Genomic DNA, 20,101 nt, shown 5'->3' on the forward strand with positions numbered 1-20,101 from the left:
CAAAGAGCTATGCGGCTCTTCATGTTATGCGAACAGTTTGCTGGAATATTTCAAAACTAATTGTACTCTGATGGCCACCCAGAAGCCAGGTGTCTTCACCTGGTTCAAATATTGATTAAATTTTCCTTATAACATGCAAAGTTCTCAAGCTCTACCGTTGCCTGTAGCACAGCCTTGCAACTTGAGAGAGACTTGGTCTCTATCCTTGCTTCTCTTCATGAGTGTTTCAAATTTGAGTTTTCATCATCACAACTTCCTGACCAGAGCAGCCCTTTTTTGAAATACAAACAATATTTTTCTTAGAATTCTCAGCTTCAGTGGAAAGAGATCCAAGTTCTCTCTTCATATGATTTCCAATCTCTAGCATCATTGAAGTGAATCCAAGACATAAGTATGGTTCACAATATTCTACCTGCTGCCTCACTGGTGTCTGGTATTATCTTAATTGCTATATTATCTTTCTTGCATCTACTCCTCCATTTATGAAACCCGACATTACTGTTTCTGCATTTCTCCACACCCATCATCTTTCTAGAGTCCATACTTTGTTCCATTCTTCAATATTCCTCTCAAAACGTATTACCTCTGTTAAACAAAGAAACAAAGCCTCCTTGAAAATTTTCCAGTCTTTCCTACATTATTCAAAAGCCCTATGTTTTTAAAATTTTAAGAAAGTACCTTTTCAGATAATTCTGAAGTTTGCATTTCCCATCATCGAACATAGACCATTACCACTTAGGAGAAGGCCCTACAGCCCACCATATCTTCAATGGCCATGATCCAATTTGCATGCACATGGTGCACATTCCTCTATTCCCCACCTGTTCACATAACTGTGTACATTCATCTTAAACATTGGTACTGTATCAGATTCTACCATCTGATACATGTAATCCATTTCAGGCATCTACCACCCTCTGTAAACAGAACTATCTGGCCTTGCACATCTTAAATTTTGCCCTCGCACCATAAATCTACTTCCCCTAGTATGTGACATTTCTACCGTGCGAAAAAGACTCACTTATCCATGCCTCTCGATTTTATATAATTCTATCGGGTCATCCCTCAGCTTCTGACATTGGGCAAATTAGGATTGTTTTTGAGACAAATAATATCTGAAGGAACTGCAAATGTTGTAAGTCAGCAACAAAATAGAAATTGCTGAAAAGGCTCAGCATATAGGCCCCAGTCCTGAGGAAGGGTCATTCGACCCGAAACATTAACTCATTTCTCTGCACAAATGCTGCCAGACCTGCTGAGCTTTCCCTAATTTGTCCAATTTCTCTTCATAGCTAATACAGACCAATCAAAGCAAAATCCTGATAAATCTCTTTTGCATATCTTTCCTATAGTGTGGTGACCAGAAATGTTACTCCATGTATATTCAAACTAAAATTCTATGCAGCTGCAACATGACTTGCCAATTTTTAGACTCCATGCCCCAACCATTGACTCCTGAAGAAGGGCTGATGCCCGAAACGTCAATTCTCCTGTTCCTTGGATGCTGCCTTACCTGCTGCGCTTTTCCAGCAACACATTTTTAAGCTCTATTAAAAACAGATCCAAGCACTGATCAGAGGCCTCCAGTCAGAAAAGTATACCTCCACAATAACCCTTTGTCTTCTATGATCAAGCCAATTTTGCATGCAATTTATCAATACAATGATTCCATGCAACTTAATATTCTTGACCAATCTACCATGACGGAACATGTCAAATGCTTTTTACAACATCCATGCAGACTACATCCACTACCTTACCCTCAATCATTTTCATCATTTTTTCTAAAAACTCAACTGAATTTGTGTGGGGTGGCCTTGTGTCACAATGCTATGCTTTTCCAAATGTATACAAACCCTATCTTTAAGAATTTTTCCCATAATTTCCCAACCACTGATGCAAGGCTCATTTTTATTTGATTTCCTGGATTATCTCTGCTGTGCTTCTTGAACACTAGCTATTCACCAGGTTTCTGGGACCTTGCCTGTTGCTAAAGAGTATACAAAAGATCTCTCTCAAGGTCGTGCAATTTCCTCCCTAGGCTCTCTCATTATCATGGGACAGAACCCATCATACCCCAGAGATTTATCTGCCTTAAATGCTTTAAGACACCCAGCATCACCAACCTTCTTAATATCATGATGCCTCAGAATATCAACATATTCCTCTCTAACCTTATCAACCATGTGCTGCTCCTTGGTGGATTCTGATGTGAAGTACTCATTAAGAACCTCGCTCACTTCCTCTGGCTCAACAAAAATTCTCTCCTTTATTCTTAAGTGAATCTAACCTTTCCCAAGCAACCCTCTTTTGCTCGATGTATGTCTAAAATGCCTTGTTGGCCTGTTTCTTGTTGGCCCTCCTGTTGGCCCTCCTAATTCCTTAAATACTTTCTTGCTTCCTTTATATTCCTCAAGCACCTTTTCTGATTTCAGTTTCCTTCACCATACACATACAAAGTTTTCATTAACCGGTACCTACTGGACTAGCAGTGAACCAGATGATCAAGTAGCCGAATTGATCAGGAGGTCCATATAATCAGTGTAAATGCACACTAAGTAACAGGAACATAATGGAGGGGGTATACGTGCCACTGATATACCTTATTTAAGTGATTTACACTGTAAATAATGATGATGCAATTTTGCCTTAAATAAAACTTACCCTGCAGAGAGTCTTTTTACTCCCATCTAAACTGACGACCCAAGCACTGTGAAGTTCGCAATTGTGCAGTAAACTTTTGATATTTCAGGTATATAAATTTTGCTTTTTTATCAAGAATGTCAATGCATAACGTGCTGGTTAAAAAGCAAAATTTGTAGGACTCCCTTTTCCTTGCCAGAATGGTGTCACCTTTATCTTTCATCCTCACAGAACACATTGGCCCTGAGTTCTGATCAACTGGTCTTTAAAATACTCCCACATCAGATGTGGATTTATACTCAAACAATTTAGCACTTTCACCAAAGGACCAGCTGTACCCTTATCCATAATTATCTTTAAAAAACCTGTGGAATTATGATCACTGTTTCCAAAATGCCACCCCTCTAATTCTACTTCGAGTTATTCAGCTAACATTTCATCCATGTTACTACATTTCCTCTTTTACACATGTTTGAAGTTTTGAACAACCAGTCTGCATTCTATTGGATACCTTTTAAAATCTACAAACTGCACACATCTACTGAAATCTAATTATTCATTTTTTTTTCTCAAAATACAACAATTGAATGTGGCAAAGTTTACAGTGCTTTAACAACATTGTTCTTTCGACAGCCCTGCATTTGGGATTTCTGGCTCAGAGGACACGACCACTGCACAAAACTCCCTATTTCATCATTCTCTCCCCGAGGAAAAAAGGTGTCAAGTTGTCAACTCTTCAGTTCTACAATTCAATTAGTCTTACAGGACGTTTGCAGAATCACACCAGAACTTCTAATATAATTTTTGATTTCTTTCAACAGTCTTTGTTAGTTACCAGCCTTCTTTTCCTAAAAAACTTGATTTCTGAATGTTATATTTAATAATTGTTCTGTATTTGTGTCAAGCAGCCTTGCACTCTTACTTCCACTTTAAAAAAATTCAAGAAATGAGGCATCAATGGCAAGGTCAGCATTTGTTGCCCACATCCCACTTCCCTACAGAAACTCCATTATTCAACCATTCTAGTCCATCTAGTGCAGGTCCACCAAAAATGTAGCTAGGAAGGGAAATCCACAATCCTGATCCACGGCCAGTGAGAAGGAACAGGAATATATTCGAAGGATGGTGCACAATCTGGAGGGAAAGCTGACTGGTGCCTTGTAGAATGTGAAATCATTGAGAAGTTAGGTAAGTTTCTATCTCAGAATTCCCAGTTTTTCACCTGCTCTTGCAGTCACAGTATCTTCACAGTGAATTTAGTTTCTGGACAACGATACGTCCTAGGACATTTTGGAGTCATGGGCGATGGCCGGATTACCTGACACTTGCATGGGATGAATGTCACTATCTGCTTATTAGCCAAAACCTGAACGTTATCTAGATCTTGCTACATATAGACATTGACTACTTCAGTAATGCAGAATAAAAAAAGATATTTTATTAATATTGCTACCATACTAGACATTACCCTTTATTGTGAATGGTCTCACTCTCATTATTCTTTTGCATCTCCTAAACTCAGAAAAGCCCTTAAAAGCATCTGCAATGCACTATTTGTTTTACATCAGCCAACCACATGCATGTGCGTTTGAATGAACAAGTGACAGTAAGAGAATTTAAGACAACAGGAGGGAAATCAACAAGACAGGAATAGATCAGATCCTCTCACTATAGTATCATTCTATCAGCTACGTTAATATATAATCTAATTCATTTAGATTTTACAAACAAGCTTCACTTCCCCACTGGTTAAGGAAGCTGGTATGCTTTTTAATAAAAAGCGATACACTAAACTGCACCAAAGTTGCTCTGTAAAGTGCCTTAAACTTGTATTACTTAAAAATAATTTAATTACTTACAGCTTTTAATACTGCATGGAACTTTATAATGCTAACAAAACAATACTTCAGTGCAAATTAATTCCAAGAGAAATTCTAATACATTCAGTTTTACAAAGCCAAGGGCACAACACAAACTTGCATTTTGCAACTCTAGAACATTATACAAAACAGAATATTAATTACGGCAGTCAATTAGGAGAGTAGTAGTTGCATAGGTACACCGGCAGACTCCCAAATCTTTCTCAGTTCCTGACTTGGAAATATATCACTCTTCCTTTATCACTAATCAGTCAAAATGTCTTAGCTAACAGCACCATGAGAATATCTTCATCACATGACTACTGCGGTTCAAGCTGGAAGCTCACCATCACCTGTTACATGACAATTAGGGATGGAAATACATGCTGGCCTTCCCAGTATCACACACAACCAATGGACAAATACATTAAAAATAATATCCAAAAGATAGATCAAAATACAAATACTTTTTAAACAATATTTTTTCCATTAGGATATATTAGAATGTTCTGACAAAGGGGACATTTACAGACTGTACTGCATAGTCTTACAGTTCAGTGCAGAAGAAATAGTTCATCAAGATATGATTTCATGCTTAATGGAATTATATGAAATCTCTTGGAATTCCACAGAACTGCAGATTTTCTATGAATTCTAGCCTCTCAGATTTAGTTCTCCTTCCCACCTTTAAGGGATATTCTTCCTACCAAAACTCAAAAGCTTAAACTACAATAGAAAAACAAGAGATTTTGAGTACAGAAACAATTGATGAAAGTAAATGATATGAATAAGGCCATAAAAGGAACAAAGCACTGGTTTCATTTCCAGGGAAATAGGACTGAGAAGCAAGAAGCTACCCCAAGCTTGTGTAGAACTTTGGCCAGACCATGCTGAAAATGGTCAAGATTACAGTGGTGCTGGAAAAGCACAGCAGGTCAGGAACATCCAAGGAGCAGGAAGATGGACATTTCGGGCAAAAGCCCTTCATCAGGAATTCCTAATCTAATCTAGACTCTAATCTCCAGCACCTGCAGTACTCACTGCTGCCATGTTGAAAACTGAACAGTTCTGGTCACCAAATTATAAAATTATGACACTGACAGGGGAGCAAGCAAAAAGCTTTGTAAAAGGATAATACAAGATCTAAGAGGTTACTAACTGTCAGGAAAAGATGAAGGAGACTGGGTTTTATTCTCTCAAAAATAAAGGACAGTATGGAAAATGAAAGAGATGTGAAGGAGATTAAAACTTGGGGTCATAAACATAACAGTCAACTAAGAAATCCAATAGGGAATTCAGCACAAATCTCTGAAGAGAATTCCAAGGGTGGAAGAAGTTACGGTAACAGTATTAATGAATTTCAAAATGAGGGATAGGTGCAGACACAAGCCACATAGGACAGTGGCCTTGCTCCCAGTCAATAAGTTTGCGACTGAACTTCGATATCAACTCCGTTTCCTTATACAGTCACTTCTTCCATAACGTGATAGTCGCATTCCTGTGAGACCCTGCAATATACAAACTTGCACAATACAAATAACACTTAGTGTTCACTTAGGTGAAGGGGTAAATGTAGGGGAATGGGTCTGGGTGGGTTGCTCTTCGGAGGGTCGGTGTGGACTTGTTGAGCCACACTAAGTAGTCTAATCTAATCTAAATCAACTGAACAACTGAGTAGCTACATTGCTCTGGGTAGAGAATTTCAAATTATGCACAAACTTTTGAATGAAGGAATGTTAAACTGCTGACATCCTGTCCTGTGGCTGTAGACATCTACTTCTAGATCTCTCCATTACCTACACCATCGAAACTACTTAAATTTTATATTTTTCAATAAGATCACCTCTCATATTAATCTTCATAGAACAGAAGTCTAGCCAACTCAATATTCTTCAGAGAGCCCCCTCATCCCAGGAATCAATCTAACTTCTATCATGCCTCAAGAAGATATCCCTCCTTATGCAACGAGACTTAAAACTGCATCTAATATTCCAATTGTTATAATCCAACCCCTTTGCACTAAATGTAATCATGACATCTGCTTTCCTAACTGAATCTACTTATTATCTCTGTGATCCACGTGCAAATTCCTTGAATCGAAGTGCGTGGTGCTGGGAAAGCAGCATCCAAGCAGCAGGGGAATTGACTTTTCAGGGGCATGCCCAAAACGTCGATTCTCCTGCTCCTCGGATGCTGCCTGACCGGCTGTGCTCTTCCAGCACCACACTCTTCGACTCTGATCTCCAGCATCTCCTCACTTTCTCCTAATAAATCCCCTAAATCCCAAACTTCATTGGTCTCTTGTCTTAAGTAAAAAGGGAAATCTAGATAAACAAATCAGGAAATAAAGGACTAGAAAGTTATGATGGCCCAGCTCTTATAATTTGAGATATGACTTGGAGGAACTGATGTTGGACTGGGGTGAACAAAGTTTAAAAAAAAAATCACACCACACCAGATTATATTCCAACAGGTTTACTTGGAAGCGCTAGCTTTCGGAGTGCTGTTCCCTCATCAGGTGGTTGTGGGGTATAAGATCATGATCACAGAATTTATAACTAAAGGAGTCTAACATCATGGAGTTGCGATGCATTAAACAATTTTAGATTAAATCTTTCATCTTTTAAGATCGAATATGCTGATTTCTGTTCTTTGGTATGTAAATCCCAGAACTTTTTAAAAATTACATTCTCAAGCATCTCACACCTCAGCACCTCACTGTATTGCAAACTCATGGATAACCTCACAATGCTGCACTTCTCTAGCTTCCACCCAAAACATATTAAACAGCTATCTCCTACAGCTAAGCCCCCCACATACAGAGGATCCGTTCGGATAAGGAGGAATGTGACGGACACATGAGGGCATCGTTGAGCACTTTCAAAAGAGCAGGAAACAACGTTCTACTCATCAATCGCCAGTTCCGACATACCACAGCAAGTAACCGTAATGACCTCCTCAGGAGACAGACAAGGGGTGCAACAGATAGGGTACCCTTCCATGTCCAGTACTTTCTGGGAACCAAGTGACTACGCCATGGTCTTTGCAGTCTTCAACACATTATCAATGAGGATGAGCACCTTGCCAAGACCTTCCATATGCCTCCACTTCTTGCCTTTAAACTATCAAACCTTAAAACAGATCATTGTGCGCAAACTTCCTGACCTTCAGGACTACAACTCCATACAACCCTGTCACAACAGCTGCTACAAGATATGAGAAAATATCGACAGTGATAACACTATTACATATACGCGGCAGGTACTCATGCCACTCAGCCAACATGGTATATCTCATATGCTGCATGCAAGGATACCCTGAGGCATGGTACATTGGCAAGACCGAGCAGACACTACGACAAAGGATGAATGGACACCGCGCAACAATCACTAGGCAGGACTGCTCCCTCCCAGTTGGGGAACATTTCAGCGGTCCAGGACATTCTGCCTCGGACCTTCGGGTGACCATCCTCCAATACAGACTTCAGGACAAGCAACAACGCAGAGTGGCTGAGCAGAAGCTGATAGCAAAGTACCCATGGGAATGGCCTCAACTGGGACATTCGTTCATGTCACACAACAGGTGATCCCACTGCACGTTACATACACACTCACCCATGCAGACCCTCTCTCATACATAAGCTCTCTCTCTCATATGCACACACAGACACCGCCAGCACTCTCACCCAGACATGCATTCTCTCAGACACATATCCAATCACACTCATACACATACACACTCGCTCTGTCACTCCTACATGCACATACACAAGTTTATGGGGTGAATCTGTTTTTGCAGAATTGCATTTTATTTTACTCAAAAACTGCATGAATCCATGTAAAACAAACAATGCAGAGGGCTAGTCAGTCTGACTAAACATTGGGACACAGACAGACTTCACACCTATTGTTAGAAAAGCTGAACTATCTTGAGAATATAATTTAAAACAAGTTTTGGGATTTACATTTCAAAGAGCAGAAACCAACATATCCAATTTTTAAAAATGAAAGATTTAATCTAAAATTGTTTAATGTATCACACCTGTGACTCTGGACTCCTTTGGCTTTAAATTTTGTGATCATGATTTCATATTTCAGAACCACCTGATGAAGGAGTGACGCGCCGAATGCTACTGGTTCCAAATAAACCTATTGGACTATAATCTGGTCGTGTGGTTTTTAATTTGAGATAGTCTTTCAGCGATGTAGCCTGAACATGCAATATGGGACCTTCAGAAGTCCCAACGTGCCAACTTCCCAAAAATTGTCTGAGAACCTTAAGCATCAATGTGCAACTACCCTGCGCTTGGAAGCCTCCAAGCAAGTTTACAATTCTGTATCTTAGAGTCTTAAATTTCAGATGGATCTGACTCAATATCTGAAGTGTTAGCTGGGAGAAATTACAGGGATTCAAACTTGCTCTAGCTCCTGAGTAATTGTGAAATTGAATTCCTCCCCAAAACAAAGCACCCTAATATGCCCCAATATCAACCTCCCACACCTGAAATGAGTCCGACCAATGAAGCTCTTCTCTCCCAACATAAATGAAGCCCACCTCCAAACAACCTTACCCAGACACCTTTCGCCTTACTCTCCTCAACCACTTATCAAGTCTCCAGAGAGAGGGGTGGTGGCAAATTGCCTTCTTGAGGTGCTGCAGTCCTTGGGGTATAGAACACCCACAGTGTTATTAAAAGGGGAGTTCCAGGATTTTGACCCAGCGACAATGAGGGAACGATGGTATAGTTCCAAGTCAGTTGTGTGGCTTGGAGGGCAACTTGCAGGTGGCGGTGTTCCCATGCGTCTGCTGCCCTTGTCCTTCTGGGTGGTAGAGGTTGTAGGTTGAAATAATAATACCACCAACAGGAAACAGGAGAAAATCATTGTGGTAAATACTAGTTTCAGATACATTGTATTTAGATAATAAAAAGGGACAAGCCGAACATGGATTTTTAAAAAAAATAGTTTGCTTGTTCACAGCTGTAAGCAAAGATTAAGCAATGTAGGAACTTGTATACATTTTGATTTTTTTTTAATGATTCTGCTTTTGGGGTCAAATCTAATGACTACCAGGAACATTAAATCTCGAACATTACAGTTCTAGTCTGTAAAAGTTCAGTTTTATGCACACTTTCCATATAGGTTGCAAGCTTCCGAAGGTATGCTCTGCCAATCTAGATAGCCAAATTAATCCACATGCAGAAGGCAACACAATGACTGGAGCTAATGATATGAACTCCATTTAGCATAACAATGTTATACAGACAAATTTCTTCTAAAACCACTATCTTAAGTGTTTCTCTTTAACCATCAACTGTTTCCAGGTGATGCAATAAATGAATTCTGGAAAACAGAAAACCTAAAATAAAGATGACCATCCAAATAGACAAAAGTGGAAGTGCCTGAACTGCTGTGCTCTTCCAGCATCACTAATCTAAAATCTCGTTTCCAGCATCTGCAGTCATTGTTTTTACCAAGTGGAAGTAGGTCAACCAGGATCAAAGTTTTCTATTTCAAATATTTTATTGCTCAATAATCAATTAGCTTATTTTGGAGCTTGCAGTGGATGTTTTGTAACCACTACTTCAACATTGAAAAAGTCTAAAGCAAAAAATTGATTTAAAAAGACAAAAATAAATTAGCAACTAAGTATTTACGCAATTAACATTTTACATTAAAATAGACATTAAAATTTTTAAAAATACAACTGATATATATCAGGCTTCTGTACCAATGCTCTTTTTCTTAAGATTTTAAGTCGTCACTTCCTGCATTACATCGGTTGCACATAAGATCCAAAAGACAGATTAGAAATTCAAAGTAATTTTAGGACAACATGCATGACACCCAATCATGCACACAAACTGCAATGACTCAGAATACATTTACTTAGAAAAATGAGCATTTACCATTAGCATACAATACTCAAGGTTTAATTAATAGGGGTACTGAGACCAAGAGCAGGAATGACATTATGAACTTATATAGCCCATTTAAGAAGAAAGTGAGGACTGCAGATGCTGGAGATCAGAGCTGAAAAATGTGTTGCTGGAAAAGCACAGCAGGTCAGGCAGCATCCAAGGAGCAGGAGAATCGACGTTTCGGGCCTATGCCCGAAACGTCGATTCTCCTGCTCCTTGGATGCTGCCTGACCTGCTGCGCTTTGGACGCCACACCAGAGGAAGTATGCAAATGCACTGGAGAACATGCAAAATGACTTTTTTTTAAAAACAAGAAGTTCCAGCAATAAGACACTAATTATAAGGAAAGACTGGAGAAGTTGAAACTATTATTTTTGGAGAGAAGACTAACAGGAGATTTAGTAGAAGCTTTCAAAATCATGAGTGATCTCGACAGAGTAAATAGGGAGGATCTCTAAATGGAAAGAGAACCAGGGGACAAAGTTTTAAAGTATTTTGCAAAAGAAAAAAGGAAAGGTGAGTAAAAAACCTTTTCACGCATTGTCTGGAATGCACTAGCTGGAAGCACGGGAGGGGTGGGATTCAAATAGACATTGGGTGGATCTTCAAATAGAAAGAAGATGCAGGGTTTCAGGGGAAATTAAGATTGGCGGCAAGTTAAAATACTGAGAGCGCTGGTCCAGACACTGAAGGTCAAATGGACTCCTTCTGTACCGTAACAATTCAGAGATGCTGAAAAAAGTGTTTGTGTAAAGAATTTTCAGAAACTGAACGTCCAGCTCGAAGTTATAAAACACACTCACATTTGCATGATTTGTTCTCAGAATGTGACATCACTGACAATGAAAGTATTAAATGGCCATCCCCGATTGTTTGAAAAAATTTTGCTTCAGTTTATTTGCAAGGCTACTTTAGAGGGCTATGAATCACAACTGTTGCAGGCTTGGAAACACACATCTAGATCAGACTGAGTACAGATGGCAGACTTTGTTCCCAAAAGGGTATCAATAAACCAGTTGATGTCTAAAGAACAATCTGATAATGTTGAAGTTACTTTTGCTGCTAATATCCTCTGGATTATTCCTCCAGATTTATACTTTCAAGTCCATCAACACTGCAACAACATTAACTGCTTATATTCCAGGCAAGTAAAACAAATTTGCTAAGAAAAAAGGTACCCTCTATACTTGTGTATAATCATGTATGTCATTTGCTGCAACTGGCCTGTGCCATCTTTATTCTCTACACCAGACTCCTCCCACATCACTTCACCCATTAACACCACAACCTAAAACAAAATACGCAAGACGTGAATTTTGTTTCACTACACTACCAATTATATGGAAACATACTGAAATAGGTAACAAGCAGTACTTTGCAGCAAAACTATCCCTACAAAAACAAATCCTGCGAGAACAGTTAAGTACTCTCCATAGCAATTCAATTAGAAACATGGTCTTGTAACACATACAACTCATGATAGCAATAAGGGCAGAAATCTTTGAAGCAGAACTGGAATAGACTATTCAACCCATCAGATTTGTCCTGTGATTCTAAATCATGGTTAATCATCCTTTCAACACCACTTGTCCTCACTATCTTTGTACTCCCAAATATCACTAGTCTCCAGAAGCCCCTGTCTCAAACATGCTTAATGATGGTGCTTCCACACCCCTCTAGCACAGATTTGAAAGAATCCCTGATCTAAATGAATAGATTCAAAGTTTGGGAGAAGATTTATAGCTCGGGTGCTCGTTGTTGTGGTTCTGTTCGCCGAGCTGGCATTTATAGTGGCTGCGGCAGAGACAAGCCACTATAAATGCCGGAGGAAACATCACAGAAGGATCCCAAGCACGGAGGATGTCACCTAGACAGGGGACGAAACGTTTGCAACACAAATTCCCAGCTCAGTGAACAGAACCACAATAAATGAATAGATTTCTCATCGCAGTCCTTTATCCAAAGACTATGCCCCATAATTAAAGAGTCACCAACCTGGAGAAACATCCAATCTATAGGTACCCTGTCACGCATCGTTGAAATTTACAAGTTTCTTACAAGATCATACCTCATTCTTTGCAACCCTTGAGAATACAGACCTGTTTTCTTCAATCTCTCCTCAAGACAATCCCACCATCTCAAGGATCACAGTCCCTTTACAGTAAGCATATCCTTCCTTAGGTGAAGAGACCAAAACTGTGCACAATATTCCAGGTGAGTTCTCACCAAGCTCTATACAATGACAAGACATTTACCCCTAGTTCTCTAAAGCCCCTGAACATGAATGCCAACATACTATTTCCCTTCCTAATTGCTTGCTGTATCTGCATAATAGCATTTGGTGACTCATGGACAAGGAGACCCAGATCACTTTGAAAACCAATACTTCCCAGCCCCTTGCTCCATTTAAGAAATGTTCTGCCTCTTTTTTTTCTGCAAAAGGGAATAATGCCTCACTTATTGTATCTCATCTATTTTCTAGCCCATTTCACTTTCCTTGTCCAAGTCATCTTGAAATTTCCTTGCATCCTTCTCACAGCTCAACAAACATTAAAAAGTTAGGTGAATAAAACAATTCAAGATCAATTTTGATCTGTTTTTAAATTTTCAGCTTTACAATGCAAAGCCATACAGCACTTCTAACAGTTCCAAGCAACACCATTCATGTTTGCGAGATCACCTAAATCTTAAGAACACTGAGGGTCAACCTAAGTATATTCAGAGCGCACAGTATGTCTCTTTCAAATCATACCCAAGCCTAATACCACTGTAATTCAAAATATTCTCTCCAACTGCTGGCCAGGTTTGCAAGATCAAAATGTATATTTACTACCAGATTATTTTCTGAAGTTAAATGGACATACCATGAAAATATCAAACATGCTCTTGATTGAAATCCAGATGGTTGACCTGTTATAACCATACAAGCTAAGACTAATTAGAAGAGATTTCCCTGACACTTGGATAGCAGTTAGACACTGTGCGAGAAAGAGGACTACTTTGGCCACTTCACAATTACAAATGAAAAAAAAAACCAACATGTATAATTTGGAAAATAAGAAGTTGCTAAAACATTAGCTAAAATTGGAGGTGCAGTGGACAGCGAAGAGGGTTACCTCAGATTACTACAGGATCTGGACCAGATGGGCCAATGGGCTGAGAAGTGGCAGATGGAGTTTAATTCAAATAAATGCGAGGTGCTGCATTTTGGGAAAGCAAATCTTAGCAGGACTTATACACTTAATGGTAAGGTCCTAGGGAGTGTTGCTGAACAAAGAGACCTTGGAATGCAGGTTCATAGCTCCTTGAAAGTGGAGCCACAGGTAGATAGGATCGTGAAGGTGATGTTTGGTGTGCTTTCCTTTATTGGTCAGAGTATTGAGTACAGTAGTTGGGAGGTCATGTTCCGGCTGTGCAGGACATTGGTTAGGCCACTGTTGGAATATTGCGTGCAATTCTGGTCTCCTTCCTATCAGAAAGATGTTGTGAAACTTGAAAGGGTTCAGAAAAGATTTACAAGGATGTTGCCAGAGTTGAAGCATTTGAGTTATAGGGAGAGGCTGAACAGGCTGGGGCTGTTTTCCCTGGATCATCGAAGGTTACAAAATTATAAGGGGCATGGATAGGGTAAATAGGCAAAGTCTTTTCCCTGGGATGGGGGAGTCCAGAACTAGAGGGTGAGAGGGGAAGATATAAAAGAGACCTAAGGTGCAACAATTTCACTCAGAGGATGGTACGGGTATGGAATGAGTTGCCAGAGGAAATAGTGGAGGCTGGTACAATTGCAACATTTAAGAAGCACTTGGATGGGTAAATGAATAGGTAGGGTCTGGAGGGATATGGGCCGGGTGCTAGCAGGTGGGACTAGATTGGGTTGGATTATCTGGTCTGCATGGACAGGTTGGAGCGAAGAGTCTGTTTCCGTGCTGTACATCTCTATGACTCTAATGGATTACAAAAACAAAAGCTATTGCTGTTAAGCATTTGCAATTACAAAAACAAAGTCAAAGTCAAAGACTCTACAGTCTTTACCAGACTACTAAAGAAAGGCAATTGGTTGAGGTTTAACCCGAGAGTCACCACTCCTCAAGCAAGCGGAGAGGTGGAAAAGGAGAGTCCTTTATGGTTACCTTAACCAGTGCATGAATTGAACAGTGTTGGCATCACTCGCAAACCCAGCCAACTGAGCGAACCAATCCCCTTAAAAAAATACAAATCAAAGAAAAACATAACATACCTGGCAAATATAACAATACCAGAAATCCTACACTCTGCCACAAATGCACAGACGAGCAATTGTATAAGCAAATAATTATTATCCACAAGTGGACAGATGCATGGATTTCTCATGAATAACAAAAGATGTAGTTGCCACTCCACATAACTCCTACAGACTACAAGTGACAAGCGATCAAACTGGTTAAGTTACTGACAAACAAAAAAGATAGGGTACATAAATCACTAATATGAGTGGGTCAGTAGCTAATGAGGTCTAAGTGTACTTAAGAGGTTAAGAGGGGTTACAAGATTCCCTAGCAAAGAGGAGCGTTTTTGGAAAAGATGTTAAATGAAGACAAGGAAAAAAAATGCAAGGAATTTTAAAAGATTGCGATTATGAATGATTGAAGGCTGTCACTACTGCAGTGATAAAGACCGGTAAAACAAGGGACTGGAGGAGTCACTGAATCCGCGTGAGAGCACATTCAAAGGCTGTAAACAAAAGCTCAGGCTTGGGGCCTTTTATTTACCTGCTGGGGTAAAGTGAGTCAGATCTGTGTGGGAGCTTCCCGAGCTGGTCAGCCAAGTTTCCAAAAGGAGTGAGACACCACAGAAAAAGAGTTAGTTGTGAAACATGAAAGGGTTTAGAAAAGATTTACAAGGATGTGAGCAATTGGGAGAGGCTGAATAAGCTCGGGCTGTTTTCCCTGGAGTGTTGGAGGCTGATTGGTGATTTTACAGAGATTTATAAAATCATGAGGGGCATGGATAGGATAAATAGTCAAAGTCTTTTCCCTGGGGTGGGGGAGTGCAGAACTAGAGGGAACAGATTTAGGGTGAGGAGGCAAAGATACAAGCGACACCCAAGGGGCAACCTTTTCAGGCAGAGGGTGATCAGTGTATGGAATTAGCTGCCCAGAGGAAGTGGTAGAGACTAGAACAATTGCAACATTTAAAAGGCATTTGGATGGGTATATGAATAGGAAGGTTTTGGAGGGATATTGGCCAGGTGCTGGCAGGTGGGACTAGATTGGGTTGGGATATCTGGTCAGCATGGAGGAGTTGGACCGAAGGGTCTGTTTCTGTGCTGTACATTGCTATGACTCTATAATTGATTATTGCGCAGCAGCATGTTTTGGCCCCAGTAAATCTGAAAAAAAAACAAGTTTCTAAACATGCACAGGGAATGAAAGGTTTTATAGATACAGGAGAGGGGCTTGATATCTCAGTAAAAGCAAAGAATCTATATTAAATCTAGATTAAATTTATATTAAACAGTAGTGTTATAGTTAATTATAATTAATATTTTCCTACTTGGTTATGTGTTTTGGTCAAGAGTAATTTAAGGTTTAGCAGGGTATCTCAATGCCATGTGTTGCACAGTTTCCAATATGTGGGAATTTTTCAATGCTGCTGGCAACCAAAATGTGCCACCAGCTCTGGATGTTCAGTGCAATGCTAGAGGCATTGCAGAGATCTACAAGGCTGAGAATTACATCAATAGTGTGTTTTTAAGAGTGTCACCCAGCAGCTTAAGGAAACACAGGAAAGCAAGAAATGGATGACCGTCAGTCAAACGAGGGAAGGCAGGCAAGTAAACCCCAGAAAGCATCTCACTCCAGAATAGTTATGTGGTGGAAAATGGTGGGTGGTAACAGCTTCTCTGGGGAGTGCCGCCAGAAATCAGCTGTACTAGGTGGGAGAAGAGACAAAGGAAGAACAATAGTGGTAGGAGACTCAATTTGTAAATGGTACAGACAGGCTTTTCTACAGCTGCAAGTGAGACTCCAAGATGGAGTGTTGCCTCCCTGGAGCCAGTGTCAAGGATCAGAAATTCAGCAAAATGAATGAGGTGGGGTGAAAGTGAGCAATGTTGCACAACTGGAAAAAGATAACATTGTAAACTCAGTTTGAGTCAAATAGTAAGCAGAAGTATGATTTCATGGATTAAGTCCAGCATGTAGGAATAGGTAAGGAGCAGGATTGAATTAGTGAAAGTTGATTTTTTGACCCAATAACAGGGAGTGCAAGGGAATTGGGAAATATAAGGTTAGCAACAAAGATGCCAACCTTAGAGACAAGGAAATCTATTAACTCTTCATACCTGGGTTGGAGGTGACTATAATCATGGATGGAGAAAGGTTGAAGCAAATGTAAAGCAGTTTGGTATGACAGTAATTTTTGTAGAAGAAATGGGATCAGAGTTGGACTTTCGCCTTGTGGGATGGAGAGTCATATAAAGGCTTATCCTGCAACATATGTAGATAGAATTGCAAGTCTACACCCTTGAGGGAACAAATGAACAATTTGGAGGGAATAAAACCTGTCAAAGATAAACAAAGAAACCAGTTAAATAGTTCCATTGCTGTGCAGAAGTTAGATTTAGTGGAGAGTCAAGGAATCTTAGAATGTTTGCAGCATTGGAGGTGGCCAATTGCCCATCAAGTGAGCCAGCTTTCTGCAAAGTGATGTAAAAAGGGCCTGTTAAATCACCTTTTCCCATAACCCAGTAATTTAATTTTAAGCACTTATCCAATTCCCATTAAATATTTCCACAGAATCAGCCTCACAGCATCCCCTAAGAACCTCAGCTTCTCATAGTTACCTTCGCACTAACATTATTTTAAAATCTTCTGTCCTCTCAGGATCCTGAAATGATGCCCAGAAATGGACACAATTTTCTAGTTTAAGCTCAAACAGCATTTTTTTAAAAAGCAGGTTCACCATACCTTCCTTACTTTTGTGTTCCAACTCTTTATTTATACAGCCCAGAATTCTGCAAAGACTTTTGAACAACCTTCTTAATCTTCAGTGATTTGTAGACATGTGCACATTCTTTGTTCCTATCATATGTATCCTCTTAAACCTTTTACAACCAGGTTTAAGGGTACATTCTTGTGCAGAACTCAGGTAAGGTGTGGGGGGAGAAGAGCAAGAGAAAGTGAAAGAAAAAAAAGAGAAAGAGCAAGAGTGAGAGCGAGAGAATGGGAGGTCACTCATTTAGAGATGGTGCCTGTGCGCCCATCAGTCCAAAACTGTTCCGGGCAGCACTTTTAATCACTGTAAACAAAAGACACGATCAGTGCTGGATATATGTCTTTGATGGAATGTTTCTGTCGGGACCTCGAGATCTCTGGATTATCCGATTTTCGAATAATTGGTATTCGGATAATTGAGGTTCCTCTGGACTTGGAATTCATGCTGTCACTGTTCCTTTTATTCTATGGGCCTATTTTGCAGCCAAGACCAGCAGGGCACATTTTTCAATGCATTTTGGATATCCACAACACACATACCAACTACATTATTTCAACCATCTTCTCTGATACATCAAAACTCAAACCTTAAATCGATAAATATGATTTTCTTTTCACAAATCTATGTTTATTCCCAAAATTGATTCATATTTCTAGAGCATTTTTAGAGTTATCCCCACCACATTCTAACCTTAGCACTGGCAATCAAGCAATGTATTTCCTGGAATTTAGAATGTAATTCATGATTTGATCAATTCCAGATATTAAAAAGGGGAACAGGTAGGGTAGGTTAGAAAGAAATTATTTCTGCTGGTTGGAGGGGTTAGGTCTATAGAAAAGATATTAGTCTTAAGAATTAAATTCATCCCTTTCAGCAAATCAAGAAGCACTGCTATAAACAAATACAGAAGGGTGATACAATTTTAGAACTCTCATCAGCAAACAACTAATTCAAGATGAATGATTAATTTTAAGCTAGAGATCAATTAACAAAAATCTATTGAAACTACCAGGAAAACAGGACAAACTAGATATACAGAGTTCGGTCAGGGCATCTGCATAATCTCAGTGAATGGTGAAGTTGCTCAAGAGGTTTGAGAGACCAAAAAGCTCTCACCTTGTTACTATGCCCCTGAAAGGTGAGATGTAATAATTTCCTATTCTATATAATTTAGTGAACAGGTTCCTTCACTTTAGGAAGGATATAGCATTCCTACAATGAGGAATTAGGAAGTTTGAAGAAATTGCCTATTACAATGTTTCATTTATCTATATTTTCTTCAACAATGAGAACCATTATACTGCAGCCAGAACATAAAATTCAGTAGAAGATCATATCAAATAGGAACAAGAGTAGGCCATTTGGTCTATTGTGTCTACTCCATCATTTAATGAGATTTTGACTGCAGCAGCTATTCCACTTTCCTGCCTATCCTTGATTCTTCTGTCAATCAAAAATCTGTCCAACATACCCTTTAATGTATTCAATGATTAGGCCTCCATTTCCAAATTCCAAAGACTAATGATTCTCAGAAAATAAATTCTTGATTATCTCAGTCTTAAATTCTGCATTAACCCTGCCGAGCACCTCAATCTTGAAAAGTGTAAATAAAAATCACCTCTCATTCTTCCAACATTCAATAAGCATAGGAACGCATGCAACTTAAAGGTCGAATACAGTTCAGTGAAAAAAACTTGGATTCATATAATTCCTTTAGGGTAATTAACATCCTAAGATACTTTAAGGCATTAACAATATTTGATATAAACCAAGTGGGGGTATTCCTGATGAGGTGCCTATGCCCGAAACGTTGATGCTCCTGCTCCTCGGACCATCCTGTTGTGCTTTTTCAGCACTACACTCTCGGCTCTGATATCCAGCAACCGCAGCCTTCACTTTCTCTAAGTGGGATATTAGGCAAGTTAACCAAAGTGGAGAAAAGGAAGGTAAATGTGTAAGTCTTTGCAAAATTAGTAACATTAGCAGCAGAATTCAGGATGAGCTCAACTTTACAAAAGATGGTCAGGTAGGATGCTTTGGGATAGCTCAATCTGGAGTTAACAAAGGCACAAATAAAGGTTAAAAAAGCAGATAAGGTGCAGCAAAAGCAAAGTCAGATGATAATAGAGGTGAAAATAGTGGATCTTAGCCATGATGCAGATTTTTAGTAAAGCGACACCCCTACTTGCAAAAGCATGAATTTAGGAGGTAACAACAATGACTGCAGATGCTGGAAACCAGATTCTGGATTAGTGGTGCTGGAAGAGCACAGCAGTTCAGGCAGCATCCAAGTAGCTTCGAAATTGACATTTCGGGCAAAAGCCCCATTCCTGATGAAAGGCTTTTGCCCAAAACGTCGCTTTCAAAGCTACTTGCATGCTGCCTGAACTGCTGTGCTCTTCCAGCATCACTATCCCAAAGCATGAATTTGCCTAACCACGTCAAAATATAACAAAAATGAACATCTGTGGGCAAACAACATGCATCAGCAATTTTTAACCTTTTTTAAACAAGCTTTACATTTGTGAATTTAATTATTTGCAACAGTGCTCGATGGATATAGGCATATTCTCACAACATCCTTTCGTACAAGGATCAAATACTGTTGCTACCGGTCAGATAGGTAAGGGGTTGGGGTAAGTGGGAGTTGAATATAGTTTATACTTGGGACTAAAGACAGTAGCTTCTGTCTTCTAAATTTTCA

General features: G+C 39.5%; 1 protein-coding gene across 1 annotated transcript in view; it reads right to left on the reverse strand.

The window, feature by feature from the left end:
* LOC140489222 (histone acetyltransferase p300-like) overlaps window positions 1-20,101 on the reverse strand; it is a 118,939-nt gene that overhangs the window by 83,471 nt on the left and 15,367 nt on the right. The gene's annotated exons all lie outside the window — the stretch shown is intronic.

This window comes from Chiloscyllium punctatum, chromosome 18 (assembly GCF_047496795.1).
Source record: "Chiloscyllium punctatum isolate Juve2018m chromosome 18, sChiPun1.3, whole genome shotgun sequence".
NCBI classification, from domain to species: Eukaryota; Metazoa; Chordata; class Chondrichthyes; order Orectolobiformes; family Hemiscylliidae; genus Chiloscyllium; species Chiloscyllium punctatum.